Source organism: Anser brachyrhynchus (genome assembly GCF_964034855.1).
Source record: "Anser brachyrhynchus genome assembly, chromosome: 2".
Lineage (NCBI taxonomy): Eukaryota > Metazoa > Chordata > Aves > Anseriformes > Anatidae > Anser > Anser brachyrhynchus.
The window spans coordinates 130874981-130892002 of NC_137695.1; the positions used below are offsets into that span (position 1 = coordinate 130874981).

Here is a 17022-nt window from a genome sequence, read left to right on the forward strand (position 1 = left end):
CACCCATCTAGTTGGTCAAGGGAAACCAGCTGATGTGATTTTTTTGTACTTCAGCAAAGCTTTTGACACGGTTTCCCATAGGATCCTATTGGACAAAATGTCCACCACACAGCTAAACAAAACCATCATACAATGGGTGAGCAATTGGCTGATGAGCAGGGCTCAAAGGGTTGTGGTAAATGGGGCCACATCTGGCTGGCGGATGGTCACTAGTGGGGTCCCTCAAGGCTCCATTTTAGGGCCAGTCCTCTTCAGTGTTTTTATAAATGATTTGGATGTAGGACTAGAAGGTGTTTTGAGCAAATTTGCCGACGACACCAAACTTGGAGGAGTTGTGGACTCGGATGAGGGTGGAAAGGCCTTGCAGAGAGATCTGGACAGATTGGAGAGCTGGGCGAACACCAACCACATGAAGTTTAACAAAAGCAAGTGTCGGGTCCTGCACCTGGGACGGGGCAACCCTGGCTATACGTACAGACTGGGTGACGAGATGCTGGAGAGCAGCCCCGCAGAGAGGGATCTGGGGGTTGTGATTGACAGCAAGTTGAATATGAGCCAGCAGTGTGCCCTGGCAGCCAGGAGGGCCAACCGTATCCTGGAATGCATCAAATACGGCATTGCTAGTTGGTCAAGGGAAGTGATTGTCCTACTCTGCGCTGGTGCGGCCTCACCTTGAGTACTGTGTGCAGTTCTGGGCACCACAGTACAAAAAGGACATTAAACTGTTGGAGAGTGTCCAGAGGAGGGTGACGAAGATGGTGAAGGGCCTAGAGGGGAAGACGTATGAGGAGTGGCTGAGGTCACTGGGCCTGTTCAGCCTGGAGAAGAGGAGCCTGAGGGGGGACCTCATCGCAGTCTACAACTTCCTCGGGAGGGGGAGTGGAGAGGCAGGTGACCTATTCTCCGTTATCACCAGTGACAGGACCTGCGGGAACGGTGTGAAGCTGAGGCAGGGGAAGTTTAGGCTGGACATCAGGAAGAGGTTCTTCACCGAGAGGGTGGTCGCACATTGGAACAGTTTCCCCAGTGAAGTAGTCACTGCACCAAACCTGTCTGAATTTAAGAAGTGATTGGACTGTGCACTTAGTCACATGGTCTAAACTTTTGGGTAGACCTGTGTGATGCCATAAGTTGGACTAGATGATCCTTATGGGTCCCTTCCAACTCGGGATATTCTATGATTCTATGATTCTGTGATATGCAAGCATGGTACTTGACCAGAGCACCTTCACTAAAGTTGAAGTAGTTCACCTTCACATGGCTAGCAGTCTGTAATGGGGAAGATAAGGAAAATATAAAAATCTAATACTAAAATGTTTCCTAGAGATGGCAACACACCCTATTGATCAAGAATTATAGTACCTGCAGCACTGAAGATATTTGTTTGGTATCTGAGGAAGATCTCAAAGCACACTTTTACGTGGCAATCCTACATTTCATCTCCTTCAGAGATTTCTGTGAAGCTGAAGATCAGTGACCAGCTCCCACTGCAGTCATTGACAGACTAGCATGCAACCTTGAAATACCTGGAGAGGTCTCAATGGGCTCCAAGCAAAAGGATTAATTGGGATTTTCAGGATAAGTATCATTTTACCCTGATTAATTTCTGTAAATCCCTAAAGCGGGGCTACACTAAAGCCCACTTGAAGTCCAGGTGTACTTTGTATCAGAATATTACCAGGACTTAGCTATTGTCTGTATGGCAACACATACAGTTTTACATAGCCACTTACATGGAACAGGAGTCACCTCATCACTCACTGATAGTCATCGCTTTAGAATGTCGTATGGCAATGTTGTCTAAAGATGCATCTGAGGCCAGTGCAAACAACATTAATTGAAGACAAAACTTTCCATGGGCCAAAGCACTTACAACCCAAATAAATATGGTAATAAGAGGGGTGAGAAAGTTAATTTGATTAATATTGTCAAGTTCACATTAATTAACAAAGAAAGGACAGTAACCTATGTCTGAATATACACACAGTCCTCTAGGTGCTGTTGCCTGGTCCTGTTAGTCCACAGAGGATGTGAGTTGTTACAACATCTGAATTCCCACTTTCTGTTTGTTGGTACAAGCTCCTGCAACTCATGTCCTTAGTTAGGGAAGTTTCCTGGCTTAACCTGCTGCATACCAGCAACAGAGAATGTAATGATATCAAGTGTTCAGGAAATAAATGGATTAAATTTTTGCCTTAGTTCATGTGATGAGCCTTGGCAATTAAATCTTGAGCATAGTAGCTAAGTAAAATTCATTAGTTTTAAGCCACCAACACATTTACATTGACAGTTGTGCATAAACAGAGCTGATTTGCTAAGCTGTAGTAATTCTTTCTCTTCCAAATGGCTGTTCATAGCACTCTCACCTAACAAAAGCTTAACAACAAATATTAAAAAAAAATAATAATAATAATTAAATTTATTGGCAGTAACCTTTGACAGTAAGCTCATTCTCTGTTTTACTTGCTTATATGTCACATCCCTTCGGAACAAATACTCCAAATACCCATTGGTCAAACACACCAGATATGATATCTACCACTGGTGACCAGGATATGGATGCACTGTTCTTGTATTTAGCACCTGAGGTCGCAGTCAAGGTGTTGATCCTGCAGACAGCCAGAGGTACAGCAGAATAATAGTCAGGACAGGCGGGAGGCTGGAGACAGATTTGTGCCTGAAGCCACAGTCTTGAACTACGGCAGGACAGCCCCAGAGCAGTGGGTCAGCAATCTATCAAGGTGGGATTTGTCCCACATGGGAAAGTGACTCGTCATCACCAGGATGCTGATAGTGAAATATTTCTCAGGTTGCCTGAAAAAAAAATAACAACTTGCAAGGCTTCACTGATGTATCAGGTCTTCTGTCTGCTTTTGTCCACTTTTGTCCTGTGTAAAGTTAACACTGGAGATGGAAAGACAGGAGAAAGCCCCCAAAATAAAGAGAATGTATAGTCAATCCTAAGGGAAGACCTGTACCTCAGGTAGGTACAGAAAAATGTTGACTGTGAGGTATCCTAAGTTTCTTTCCCTGTGCTGACATGTAACTCACCCTTAACTTCCTGACACTTAAATTATACTTCTGAGGTCTTTTTCCCTTAAAAAGTAGAAACGGTAGCATTACTAGCTTGTTGTTATTTTTTTTAAGCTTTCCACAGTTTTTTAAACTTGGATACAGTCTCCAAACCAAGTCAGACATGAGCACAAACTTCGAGTACTCTCAGATTTAAAAAATTGCCAGCATACAATTGGACTCTTACTCCAAATTCAGAATTGCAAAATGAATGACCTGATTTTCTGAAGTTCTTACACACAGCAATTCCCACAGATATCAGCAAAAAACCTTAATTCAGAGTTTGACTTCAGTAGTTTGGAAATCAGGTCAGTTGTTCAGGTAGCTAAATATAGCTTTGTAAGAGTAGCGACAGCCTTTGTTTATTTTTGAAATGCTTAGATTCAGTGTTCTAAGCAGGTTATTGCTTCAGTTCATGCAAGAGTGTTTTGCAAAACTTAGGCCAGGATCCCAGTTTGGTAAGGAAACAAAGTCCAGAGGTATACAGACAGGGCTTCAGTCTTTTACACCAACTCATAGGTTCCTTGTCCACTTGTAGGAGGAATCTCCTACAACTTTTGCTCCAGTGACCCTGTAAATGACCCTGATAGTTTAACAACAGACTCTTCCCCAGCTGCTTCTTATTCTCCTTTTCAACTAATATTTCCTAAAACAGTGAATTAAGTAAATGGTAAATGGATGGCCAGATACAAGAAGCTCAGGCAAGTAGTACAGAGCCATAGTTACGTGTTAAAAAAAAAAAAAAAGCACAAGTGATGTAGAAATGATTAATTACGTGGTTTCAACTGTTTATAATGGTATAATGTACATAAACATAACAATAAATGGGAAGTGGCCGATTTTTCTCTATTTGTCTTCAGTTTTCCTAAAAATGATGTATGTTTGTGCATGTGTCTAATTTGCTGCCAGAAAATAGAGAGATTAACAGAGGAACAACTTTCATGTATAACAGACCTGGAATCACTAAGGGAAAACCCTCTAGAGGGACAACTAGATGTGAATCCCCACATTTTCAGGATGTATCCACTGCATATGAAATGGCACTGAAACTATATTTATTTTTAGGGTTCATTTTTTTGTTGCTTTATGTATGCTCAGCACAATAGATCCAACTACATGAGAAGTGATTTCTTACCCTTCACCCATAGCTCTCAAGTGAAAGATTTCTCGTCTCCCTGCTTTCAGCCTGGTGAAACCACCCAGCTTTACCCCTTCAAAACCAAATTTTTGTGCTTCTACCACTAATCTCCTTTCCATTTTAATCAATGAAATTAATGTTGGCAGCCTGAACAGTTTAACAGTGATGACACTGATACCACTGAAATGACTCCAAAACAGCTTTTTTTTTTTTAAAAAAAAAAAAAAAAACTTTCTCTGCACCTCAAGATATAAAGTAGGAAGGAAAAAAATATATAGTGAAGTTCTACATTTGTTTTTCCATTTACCTAAACCTTTCTTTGTAACAGTCTTCAAATTTTCCATCAGTTTAGAGGGGCTTCATCTCTAGCTAGGAGAATCCTGATTGCAGAGGGTAATTAGCATGACTGCCAACAGGTCAATAATCTGTTCCCTCCCCCATTCTTCCTGAAGTCAGCTTCTGTAAGATTTAGAATGCCTTTTAATGATCAGTTGAATATCCATAAATCTGTTGGTTTACTTCCTAGTATGCTCTACCAAGAAATGACATCCTGCAGCAAGTCAATTATTAGTACATGGAAATAGATCATTCCCCCACTGGCTAAAAGATGGCAAGCAACAATATCCTGGGTGACAAGTACAAGATGATGCTTAAGAACAGTTCCCATCTTTTGAGGAGGGAGGGGAGAAATCTACCCTTCTGTTTCTAACGGATCCATAAAAGCAGAAAGCAAATTTTGCTGTGTAACTACAATTACATGCACAGGAAACCGGAATCCAGGAGTTTCATTAATCTATTGAGAACTGAGAAACCCAGCATTCATTGTGGCCCAGTGAGGCAGACTGAACCCTTCAAAGCAGATTAGCACAACAGCAAATGACCAGTCTTTTCAGGTGCAAGAACAGGCAAAAGAGAAGAGAGCAATCATTTGTGCTGTCAAGATGTTGATACATCATGACCCACAAGTCTTAACAGATAGGTGACTTTCCACAGTCCTAGGAGCAATTTATCCAGCCGTGCACTCTGGTCTGGAGAAGTCAGGAGGAACCTGCTGGGGCCAGCTGATTGTGCAAAGGATCCTGGACACCTCAAGGGGACAGCGGCACTGGGTGGTCTCTTCCCACCGCATCTTCATCCCGCTCAGCCCCAGACATGTGCAAGAGCCACAGCGGTGAGGTACCAAGAGCCATAGGTGCTTCGGGAAGATCTCAGCTGTCAGCAGCCAGCCAGGCACTTCCCCAGCCTCCTCTTTGCTCCCCACAAACACCTTCCCCAGGGCCAGCTGCCTCCCATGTGCTGCAAGGGGAAGGGAGAAAATGAATGCCCTTTTTGCTTTTGCCTTTCTATACACCTCTATTATTTTTGTATTGTTTAGACTCCTCGGATGGTTTTCCAAGTGACCAGAGCAGAGGCAGAAACATACAGGATGCTGACAGCAGGGATGTTGTCATGGTGACAGAGGGGGGAGCCCTGGTGTTTGGAAACTCGCAGGCAGGTAATTAAAGATGCCCAGAAGCCAGGCACAAGTGTTTGATACCGCCCCGATACCCAAAGGCAAATTTCAAATGAAGATGAAACCTTCTACCCTATGCTCATAATTAATGCCTCTAATTCTGCTCTTAGGCACAGGGATTTGCACAGCCTTTGCATTTAACTGAGGGAAAGTAATGCTTTTAACAGAATACTGAATCATCATTTTCCTGTGCATTTCGTTATCTGTGTTTCTGTAGTGACATTTTGTAACCAAAATAAAATGCTGAGCTAGCCAGATGACCCAGTAATTGGTGACATCAAGTTTATTTGGCAGCCATTGTTCACAGTGTTAATATTCTGAAAATGTACCTGTCTATGCACAAAGATCTCTTTGTCTGATTCATACTAAGGTTATTGATCATATGGTTGAAAAAAATACAGATAGACAGACAGATAGAAATTACCTCCTTTCTCGGAGAAATAAAAAAGTGGTCTTGCTCTTTCACATATCAAATATATATGGTTCAATGTGACAAATGAAATTTTAAACTTGCTTCCCTCAGTGTTAGTAAGCATATAATTATACACAGTTATTTTATTTGCATTCATTATGTCCACATTAGTATCCATGTGAACTCACAGAGACAGATTTGTTGCTACAGGCAGAGCCCTGTACACTGCATGATTTGGTGACTCTGCAGTTTATCCCTTACTGCAAAATGTGTTCCAGGTACTGGGCTGTAATCATGCACACGAGCAGTTCTAGCAATACCTTTTTAGTGCAAGGAAAAGACTGAGAAAGTGATTTGAATATTAACTGGAGCAGTCATGTCTTCCTGCACTAGCAAGCAAACTAAAACAATAGGAAAGAGAGATATGAGCAAAAGCATATATCTTAAAGTGCTGCTAACTCTAAAACCCTGAAACCAAGACATGGTAAGTGTGGAGATGCCAGAAAATACTATAGCAATAGTAACACAAGATTAGATGCCCAGAGGTAAATATGAACCTTCATTTAAACATATATGAAGCACTTGCAAAATTGCCAAATTTCCAGCAATGATGCAGAATCTAAGGTTCTTGACAAAAAGAAAAAAAAAAAAAAAGAGAGAGAGAGAAAAAAAAAGAGCATGATTTCTTAGCATATGTTTGCAGGAAATGTTATTGTAGCTAGTCCAATAAAATAAGATTTGTTTAAAAATTCTGAGGAATCAGACCATATCAATATTATTTTGAAACATTAGAAAGTATAACATTTTGAAGAACTAAGGTGCACAAATAATCTTAATTCTGCCCTTGATCACTACTGTATGAAAACTGTTTTTCTGCTGGCTATTTACAGCCACCTTCACTTTCAGTGAGGACATTCATTCAGCTTAACACCTGGCAACCCACCTTGTTTCTGGACCTACATTTCTGTATCACAGACTTTCAGGGGAAGAAGACAGTGGCAGATTCTTCAATAGCAGCTACAACACTTAATGAAGGGGTAGAGTCTTATTACTGATGTCATTTGTTGCCATAGCTTCCCATATTAAAGCCAAAGAAACCATTAGAGCATCCTTCTACCAGAGGCCAAAGATTCTCATTCAATTATACCCATTCTGAGTGCAATAATTTGAGTTTAGCAAAAGCATATCTTCCCAAAAGCCATCCACATTCAATTTGAATGTGTGTGCTGTTTTTCATTTCAGTTTCTGAGGTTTTGACTTCCAGCCCCTGGTTCTTCTGCCCTTTTTCACCACACACACAACCCCTTGGATATTTTTGCCCCAGGAGGACATTTAGTCATCATAATCAAGTCCCTTCTTGATCTTTTTGATAACTGTCTGCTGTGTATCCTTGACAAGCAAGTAGCCTGGAAACAAAAAAATGATTCTGGACAACTTAGTTCTGCAGCATCCCCTTTGCAGAGCATCCACCTTGCATCCCTATAATACAATTTTTTGCTCATAAATTGACTCTCAAAATAAATAACAATCACTTCTGTCAAACAATGCTGCTTTCTTACCTCCCCATGCATGTCTATAATGCCTTTATATGCATCAGGGTGATTTTTAATCCCTCGGGAGTAAAAATCCCTCCCTCCCTCTCTTTCTGTTTCTGACATGGAAGTCATTTTAAAGACTGGCAAACAGAAGCACAAAGAGGACAAAAGCTTACCCTGTATCTCATACCAGACAATGACAGAACCCTGTAACCTAAATCTCCAGCAATGCATTAGCAGCCCTAATTCTGCTGGTTACTTCACCCACTGATAATTGTCTTCACCACACACACAGATGCTCATAACTTCATAGGTGAAAATATATAAGAAATGTTTGGTCTCAATTTTTTTCATGAAACTTCTTTTTAATTCCACATATGGCATTTGCCGATTCAGAGAGTGAAAATCTACTAAATGGAATTTTCTGCTTTCATTTTTTGATAGAGAGTATACTTATGAAGGTGAGAAACCATCCTGAACTAAAAGTAATAGTGGTCTGTTCTGCTTAAAGTGTGTACCAAACAAAATATAAAAGAGAAACACCTAACTCTACCAGAAAAAAAAAAAAAAAGAGAGAAAAAATCAGATATAAAACATCAACAGTGATTCCTGTCTGCTGTATTCCAAACACACCAGTCTCTCAGACCAACAGAAGGGCAATTTCCTACCAACAAGGTATCGATCTCCACATTGTATACACAAGCATGTCCTGGAGGTGTCAGATGGTGGATTTATAAACTCTGTAAACATTGGGAGCACAGATGTGCATTTAGTGAATCTTTTAAGTATTACAAGAGGCAGTATTACAGTCTCATGTTGTGTTTGAAATAAGCAGTCTGTGTTTCAAAAGTTTAGTGATTTAATTATTGCAGAGTCTCAATGTAAACACGCAAGAGTAAGTCAACTGACTTGTGGTTAAATCAGGCAAAACTGATTCATGACACAGACATAACCTAATACACTGAAGAGTGTGAGAAATAAAGTTGTGTTCTTTTCAGTGGAAAATTCCACTAACCTTGCATGTTCAAAGGCGCTTGTGCAGGCGTAACAGTGGCATAACAGTGGGGAGTATGTTAAACAGATAAGGGGGCAGTGGAAGGTCCCACTGTCCCAAAATAAGGAGGATAGCTAAAAGAAAACAAGACAAGCAGTGAAAAATCAGAGTAAAAATAAAAAATCGTGGGCCCTCCAGTCATGAGAGAGGAAGAAAAAAAAAAAAAAAAAGGAAAAGGAGAAATTAATGGTTGGTCAAATAAAATTGTACATATATGGTATGGAAGTAATAAGCGTCACATATTTTGTGAACCTCTAGTACTCAGTCAATGAGGAAACAGGGGAGGAAATAAGCGTTGGATAATAAGGAATATAGGTTAAGATACACTTTTGCTGTGTGTTCCTGCTTTCAGGATGCCCTCCATTGCAATCACAAATAAAAATGCTATTTCACTGAGATCCTCACCTGAGCCTGTGTTATTGGCTGCAGACTGTTTCTCACAAGAGCACACATCAAACTGAATTCTTGCTGCTTCAGAAAAAATAAATAATAATAATAAAGCAAGAACAGTGACATTCTACAGGCTATCAACTCATCACTTTCTATTCACTTTTTCAAAGTTAATGAAGATGTAATAGAAAACTGTGGGGTGGACAATTCTTAATAACTTAATAAGCATGGAATTCTTAATAACTGTTTAGCTGTTTACTATTAACAGTCATTTCCAAAGGATAAAGTGACTGACTCCTTAGCAAACATGATGTGAATCTGTCAGAACAATAAGAGCTAACAGTGTTACAGCATACCTAGGTTAGAGAAACCATTCATAATTTACCATCTGCAGCTGGTGTCTATCTCCCAGTGTTCTCATATAGATCCCACTGAATGCACCTTCACAGTGGTCATGAATTTTTCCTGACATTGTAATACATTCATAATGATGATATGGCAACTTCAGTCCTGGATTGGAATTCAGTGGCCTAAATTTAAGTGCCTAGTGTCATTTAAGATGCCACTAGGTATTCAATACAACAAAAAGAAGATAGCAGAGGATGGTGAGTCCTGCAGTAGATCCATTGCCCCCTCAATTGGGTCCTGGGATTCCCTAAGGAGTCTAAAATATTATTGAAACATTGTATTACTGCATTCGTACTTAAGGATTATGTAATCCTTAAAGGTTGGACTGGATGATTTTAGAGGTCTTTTCCAACTTAAATGATCCTATGAAATTCTATGAAAATAAATTCTACTCCAGGCACAACCCTTCCTTAAGTGCTTCTGACCCAGGGACTAAATTTAACCTTCAAAATTATAACAGTGAACATGAAAACCAATTCATTATCACCACAGAGCAATATACTCGACATATGTTCTCTGCTCAAAATGATCTAGGAAAATAATTTTCTCTCATGTTCTGTTTTCTTTTTTATTTGCAGGCTAAGAGGACTATCTTGCATGGAGTGATCTTGGGCTCTCCCACAATCAAATTCCATAATGGAGACAAGCTTACATTGCTAGGATTATGAGAGCAACTCCCCTGTGATTCAAATTCCAAGCAAAGGTGCATCTATACAACAGCGCACAGTTCTGTGGGGGATGTATATGTATGTGCTCATGCTCGCCTGCCTGCAAGTATATGAGAAAGCTTAGGGAAGGTTTAAGGAACTCTCTTCCCCTCTGATTTCTTGGATCTTTTTATCGATTGCTGCCAGAATGCTCCAGTTAAGATTCTGATCCCCCTACTTCGATTGAGCTGTACCTTATTAGTAGAGCAGTTCAATTTTCGCAGCACTCTGGTCCTTGGGGAAGAACAAGAACTGATCATTTTGCAGGTTCCTTCTGGTAGGGATATACAAAGAATGAAGAGGAAAAGCTTAGTGCCTCACTCACAGATGGATGGACATAAACCATCCTGTGCATTTTGCACTTACAGACAGTGTACTTGTCTAATCATACAAAGTGCATGTTTCTGCTTGTCAGATTTTAGTTTTGCTCATATATACAGGGAAGAAATGTCAGATGCATAGGAATTATTGTCAGACTTCTGTGGACTCCAAAGGTCTCAGAATATTACCTTCATAATGTCTACTCAATTTCTCTTGATTCTTTAAATATTCATTATTTACATAACCTCATCTAGCAGTTCCATGACTTTTTCCAAAATAAAACTAGTTTGCAAAACATCACGTGGGCACAAACCTTCCTGAATACCGCTACTATATTTAACTATGAACAGATGTTTGGTAAATCTTTACCTTTGTTTCAGTAACTGTTTTGCATCAATTTAAAGCCTACTAAAGGCTAAAAGCATTTCCAAGAATTTAAACCATGAATGGATTTACTAGTGATTTCCCTTGCCACCCATCGAATTATAGATTTTCTTTCTATGCATATTGCTAGATATTAGTCACTAAATAGATTAAAAGCTTTTCAGACCTGACATTACTATCTCAAAAGGTCAAATAAACCTAAAGACAGGTAGGTCTGAGTAAGGGAATCTGAACAGATGACAGCTTTGGTTAAAGACTCAAATATTGTATAACTATTCAGAAATAGTGGGTAAATGGTTATTATCCGTACAGATAAGACACATCTTACTTACACACATTCAGAATGAAACAGCAGGAGGTAACAGCAGTCTGAAAGAACAGGTCTTATGCCAGGAATAGTATACAGAAGCAGGGCACAGTGTGGATAATGAAGCTGCAGCTGATAGCACTCAGGATCTGGAGCACCCACTCTCCAGTAGCAGTGGAATGTTGTCCTTTGTTATGTAGGTGTTTTCATTTGCTTTATTTTCCCTCAGAGTTGTTGATCTCAAAACTCTAGGAGTTCAACTTACTTTTAAAAACAACATTGGAGATAATAAATAGAAATATCATCTCCTTAGTAAGAATTCTGATGAAAGAAAAATATAGGAGTTTATAATTGTGCCAAAACTGCCACGGTTTTATGTGTTTTACTACCCTCAGAGTTAACAAATATATATATATATCAACTATTCTCTTAGGTATTACCAGACTGTTTTAAAAAACGCAGTTAATGCCAGTAGAACACAGAACTTCTTATGGTTTGGAATTTATTGTGCTTCCATTATTTTTCAAACTTGGAATCAAATTTTAATCATTCTTATAATAATATATTTCTTCAATCACAAAGAGCAGAAAAGATCGCAATAATTTCTTTTGAATGTTCACCTTGTATATATATATAAAATGTGTGTTAAAGAAGCTCTAATCTCCTTTAGCAGATAATGTATTCAGAAAAAGGCATTATTCTAGAAAAATGTATATAACTATTTTCATCACACCTTGAAAATGTATCAGTTCTTCTGGCTCACTTATGCACCACAATAAAAAATAATAGAATCTTGGAGACTGTCAAATCTTAGATTAATAATAAATGAACATCAAATGATAAACAGAAGCTTTCACTCTTATATTGCTGAAGATTACTGCAAGATAAATACTAACAGGAAACTGAGCAATTTTAAACATACAGATTAATGGATATATTATTTACAACAGGCAAATGTATCTAAAATTCACACTAAACTAAAAGGACCGGGCATACGTTGAAAAATTAATGTGCTTTGGAATATGGTATATTTATATGCAAATATATATATCTATATTAATAGAAATTACATTTCAAGTTCTAGTTGCACAGATGTCCAGAGCATTCAGAGTTATGGTAAAGTGCACAAATACAACTTCTGATTTCTTGATGCTGCTGATGTAAAGAGATGTATGCTGAGTGGAAAGGGAAAAGTGGTGAATGTGTGACAAAGGTTGCAGCAGGAATAGTGCAATTATGTAAAACACTTTTCTCTTTCCAGGAAATGGGTTAATTTCTAGTTTATTCCTCTTCTTTCCAGTGGATTTTAATAACAGGACATGGGTGATAGTAGATTCAGCCAAGTGGTGGATTGACACAAGATAAGTAAGAAACTCTGCTACCAGCATGGTACAGAGCTGGAGCAGAAAATAGGAACACCACCCTGCCATGGCGTTAGATGATTAGGTAGAAGACGTAAAGTTGCAAGCAGAATTTTGTGGAGAAAATGAAACAACTCAAAACAGAATACGGTCAGAATAAAGACTTCTTGCATGACTTACTAGCCATAGCGACACTTACAGCATGACAGAAACCGTTAGAGTTTATCGTTCAGAAAATGGAGCAATCAAAATACCTATTGACACCACAATTGAATGCAGCCATACAGAGACATTTATGAGCCTTACCTAAAGAAGTCATGAAAACAGTGACAATAATAAGGACCTCAGGGTCCCCATACATAATCCATTATACCTCCCATTTTTGCATGTTTTCATAACTAGGAAAGCAGGCAGAAATGGGTGTATAGAAGTAGGTATTTGAGGGAGTATTTTCTTTGTTTAGAACATAAGTGAGACTACTTATATTACTTATGTAATATACCCGTACCAGTGGTACTGTCAAAAATCTGTTGAAAACGTCTCATCCTGAAAGAGATCAAAGGCTTACTGTGTTTAGTTTATTCATAAGACAAGCAGCTAGCTTGTGGTCTACAAATATTCACATGAGAAGACCTTTTTTTCATGACAGACCACTCTAATATAGCAAAACAAATTCACTGCAAGATTCCAAGGGTAGAAATAGACCCTGGATAAATGAGAACTATGGAAAATTATTGCATACTTTTAACAGCTACTTATATAGCTTAGCTTGTGGTTGCCTGATTCTTAGTATATAAATGAAAATGGATTTTTATGAAAGTAGGAAATAAAGATTAAGCAGACACCATGCTTACAAAATAAGTTAACAACTACAATTCTTTGCCCAGTGCATTGTGATCAGCATGTTTCTCTGGGCACTGAATACGTGAATCTAGCTAGGGACAAGTCTGTTCCATGCGAATTTTGAGTCCTCTTGTGGCATGCTGGCTGCACTCCATATTGCTGAGGAGATGTTGCTATATAATCTGCCACCATCCAAAGGAATGAGACTGCTGCGGAGGCATTTCACTAAACAGTATGTCACTTTGCTCTCTCTCTCTCTCTATGACCATATTTACAATGCACAATCCTAATGCTTTGATTTCTTTAGGGATGCTACCCCTCTTATTTAACACACACAGAAATACCATTTTAAATACTATGTGTAAATGTAAAGTACATATTCAAGAGAAGATATTTGCTTCAGAAGAATTGTAAATGCACTCCTGGACTTTTTACAGCAATGGTGGGCATTATTAGATTATAAAAATTGCCATACTGTTTGCATTCAGACTTCTGGATGCTTCTTTCTGCTGACAATTGAATCTAGGGAGGCGAAGCCTGGGGGTGGGGTGGAGGAATCCTGATATTAATGAATGTAAATTAAACAAATAATCGTAATTCCACTAAAGACTAGAGCATTAATTACTGTACTCCTAACTGAGCTAATCCTTCATTGCACAGGTAAAGTCCTTTCCCCATCCAGGAAAGGAAAAAAACTGGGAAAAGGAGTCACCTCTCTGACCTCCTCAGGCAAAAGCCTAGTCCTATAGACCACACTTTTCCTTGGCTCTCACATGAGAAAATTCTTATTACTCTATTTCAGGGTCCTCACAATCATCGTATTGTCATTTTGCTGCTATAAAGATGACAAAAGACCTGGCTAATTGACCCCTGGAAACTAGATATATTAATAGTGGCAACTCTTCTTTCCTGAACTGCACAGAAAAGAGAACCCACCTTCATCCAAATGTAAGGAAACTTGGCAAAGCTGGATTTCCTAACAGACCAGAGACAAAAGTAGGAAAAGTTTTGAAAGAAAAATGTGTTGCTGCAGGACTGTCAGTTCACCATATGAAAAACATTCAAACATTCCTTTGAATAAAAAGGAAATTTAAAACCAAAGACCAGGTGGTCTTTCTCTGATTGTTTTGGAAGCAATATCTCAGACTGCATTATGACCAAAATTAATGACGCATGACTGTAGTGTTTTCCAGTGTAACTCCTTTCCCAAATACAAACACTAATAGAAAATTGGTAACAAGTTCTTCAAGAAACTACCTTACTTTCTTCAGTATAGAGAAAAGTCAGAGAGAAAGAATAGGTGTCACTAATCCATCATTGTCAGTCATATTCCTTGAGCACTATGTTTTCAGAGCTGATGCTCAGCTATGCTTCTGAGATTTCTATCATTTTACCTCTCTTTCCTTGCCTTGTGTTGTTGCCCCTTACCCTTCATCTATCATTTGATTACGAGGCTCTATGGAATAAGCTATCAAATTCAATATGCCCAAAAAGGAGGACCAGAAAGAAAGGACAAAAAGGCTCTTACAATTCTGGCAGGAATTTCAAGTTCATCTTTCCTCAAGCCCTCATCTACTTCCCTCAGTGTCCACCACAAGACACAAAATATGAGGCAGACCACCACAATATAAATAATGTATATGAATTTTCAAACCGTCTTGCTATAAAGGTAAAAACTAAAAATCTCAACTGCTTTGCTGCCTACTCACTTTGTATCTTTTCCTCTGCTCCACCAATCCAAAACTTGGGAGAGCAGTTTTAACAAAGGAGGAATCACAACTTAAGTTGTCTGCATTTTGTTTTCATTTAATGCTTTTTATTAATTTAAATATGTGTGTACATTGTTAGGAGCTAGTGAAACCATTAGTGAAAATCAGAGCAACATTATCAAGCTTCTGTTAAGTGATTTACTGCACATTCTCTTCTGCCATCCTTGCTATATGCTTATTTTTATAATTATAGGTAAACAAGCTGGCTAGATTCTCCTTAAAAAAAAAAAAAAAAAAGTAAGGATTAAAAGGCCTCTGACAATGGCAACATTGTCTCTACTTTTTTCACCTTTAGTAGCATTAGGCCCCAATCTCCAATGCTTTCTGCATCAGAGATGTCAAGAGCAACCTTATCTCAGGGTCACTGCTGTGATCTTCATTGGCAAGACTTTGCAGCCTTCTCAGGCATTGTTAATGGAAAACTTTTATGAGGAATCTCCAAATGTCTTGCAAATATTTTTTAACCTCCAAGGCAGTCAGTGACACTGTATTATTGTCATTTCATAAATTGACAAGTTGAAATAATGAGAAGGTAAGTGACCTTCCTAAAGTTATAGTGGGAGCCAGAGGTACACTTACTTGTGTATTTTAAGTATCCTTGCCCTTCCCTAGTCACGGAAGTACACCTTGGCCCATCTGCAATTTTGGTGTCAAGGTGGTTCAGTGAACATTCAAATTACTGGAGTATTAAAGAAAAACTGGCATAAGCTACTGTGTTAGTGAGTTATGGGAAATTTGTTCAGGTTAGTACCAGTCCAGTCATACAACATTGCTTGTTATAGCCTGATGCTAGTAGAACGATTGATGTGTAGTGCCAATTATTTTTTGGCACAGACTCTTAGCTTTATGATAAAATTCCAGGCATTTGCAGAAAGAGAGTAAATCCACCTCTGTTTGTTCATATTCTTCAGTATCCAAACACTTGGAAATTGGAAAACAGAAACCTCTGCAAATGTCATGTGCTTTATAAACCTCAAAACCTTTTTTTCTACATGCTGCCTGCACACCCAGGCACTCACTGAATCTGGCACATCAGGAAGAATTCACTCAGGGGACTGTCTTGCTGATTTCTATCAGAAACCAAGGAAAGTAATTTTCCAGCAAAGCACATAAGATTCATACATTTCTTACCAATATTTGACTGAAGACAGTTTTGAAATAAAGGGAAGTATCCCCTTTTACTGAATAGCCAGCCAAGAAAGTGGTAGCCAGCCTCCCAACATAATCACCTTGTCACGCTGCTCTGCAGTGTATGGCCAGCCTTTGTTTCCTTTATTTGCCTGTTCATTACTTATCTGTGCTGAATATCAAAGCTTAGTGATTCACACCCATTTCTAATAAAGCCATGACAGAAGGGCCACAATCATTACTGCCGTCCCAGTATATGCAAATTTTCCTTTAGTTCAACTCCCCTTTCCACATCACTTGATCAAATTGGACATGTCTCTTGTGGATACTCAGACTCCCAACCAATTTATGAACATCAGCTGTTTCAGACACAGAGATATTCATTGTATTGTACCTAGCGTTTCACTCCCCTTTGCTAATAATAATGATCTGCTTTCTTGAGAGAGAGAGAGAGAGAAAGAAAGAAAAAGAAAGAAAAAGAAAGAAAGAAAGAAAGAAAGAAAGAAAGAAAGAAAGAAAGAAAGAAAGAAAGAAAGAAAGAAAAAGAAAATAAAAGAAAAGAATGGAAGAAAGGAAGAAAGGAAGAAAGGAAGAAAGGAAGAAAAAGAAAAGAAAAAGAAAGAAAGAAAGAAAGAAAGAAAGAAAGAAAGAAAGAAAGAAAGAAAGAAAGAAAGAAAGAA

General features: G+C 38.7%; 1 long non-coding RNA gene across 1 annotated transcript; it reads right to left on the bottom strand.

Annotated features, from left to right (window-relative positions):
- Nucleotides 1–4985: 4985 nt before the first annotated feature.
- On the bottom strand, nt 4986–12166 carry LOC308189415. The gene is made up of 3 exons (XR_013946351.1): nt 11267–12166; nt 10424–10503; nt 4986–5506 (listed from the first exon to the last, which is right to left on the bottom strand). It is a non-coding gene; the product is annotated as an uncharacterized lncRNA (long non-coding RNA).
- Nucleotides 12167–17022: the final 4856 nt, after the last annotated feature.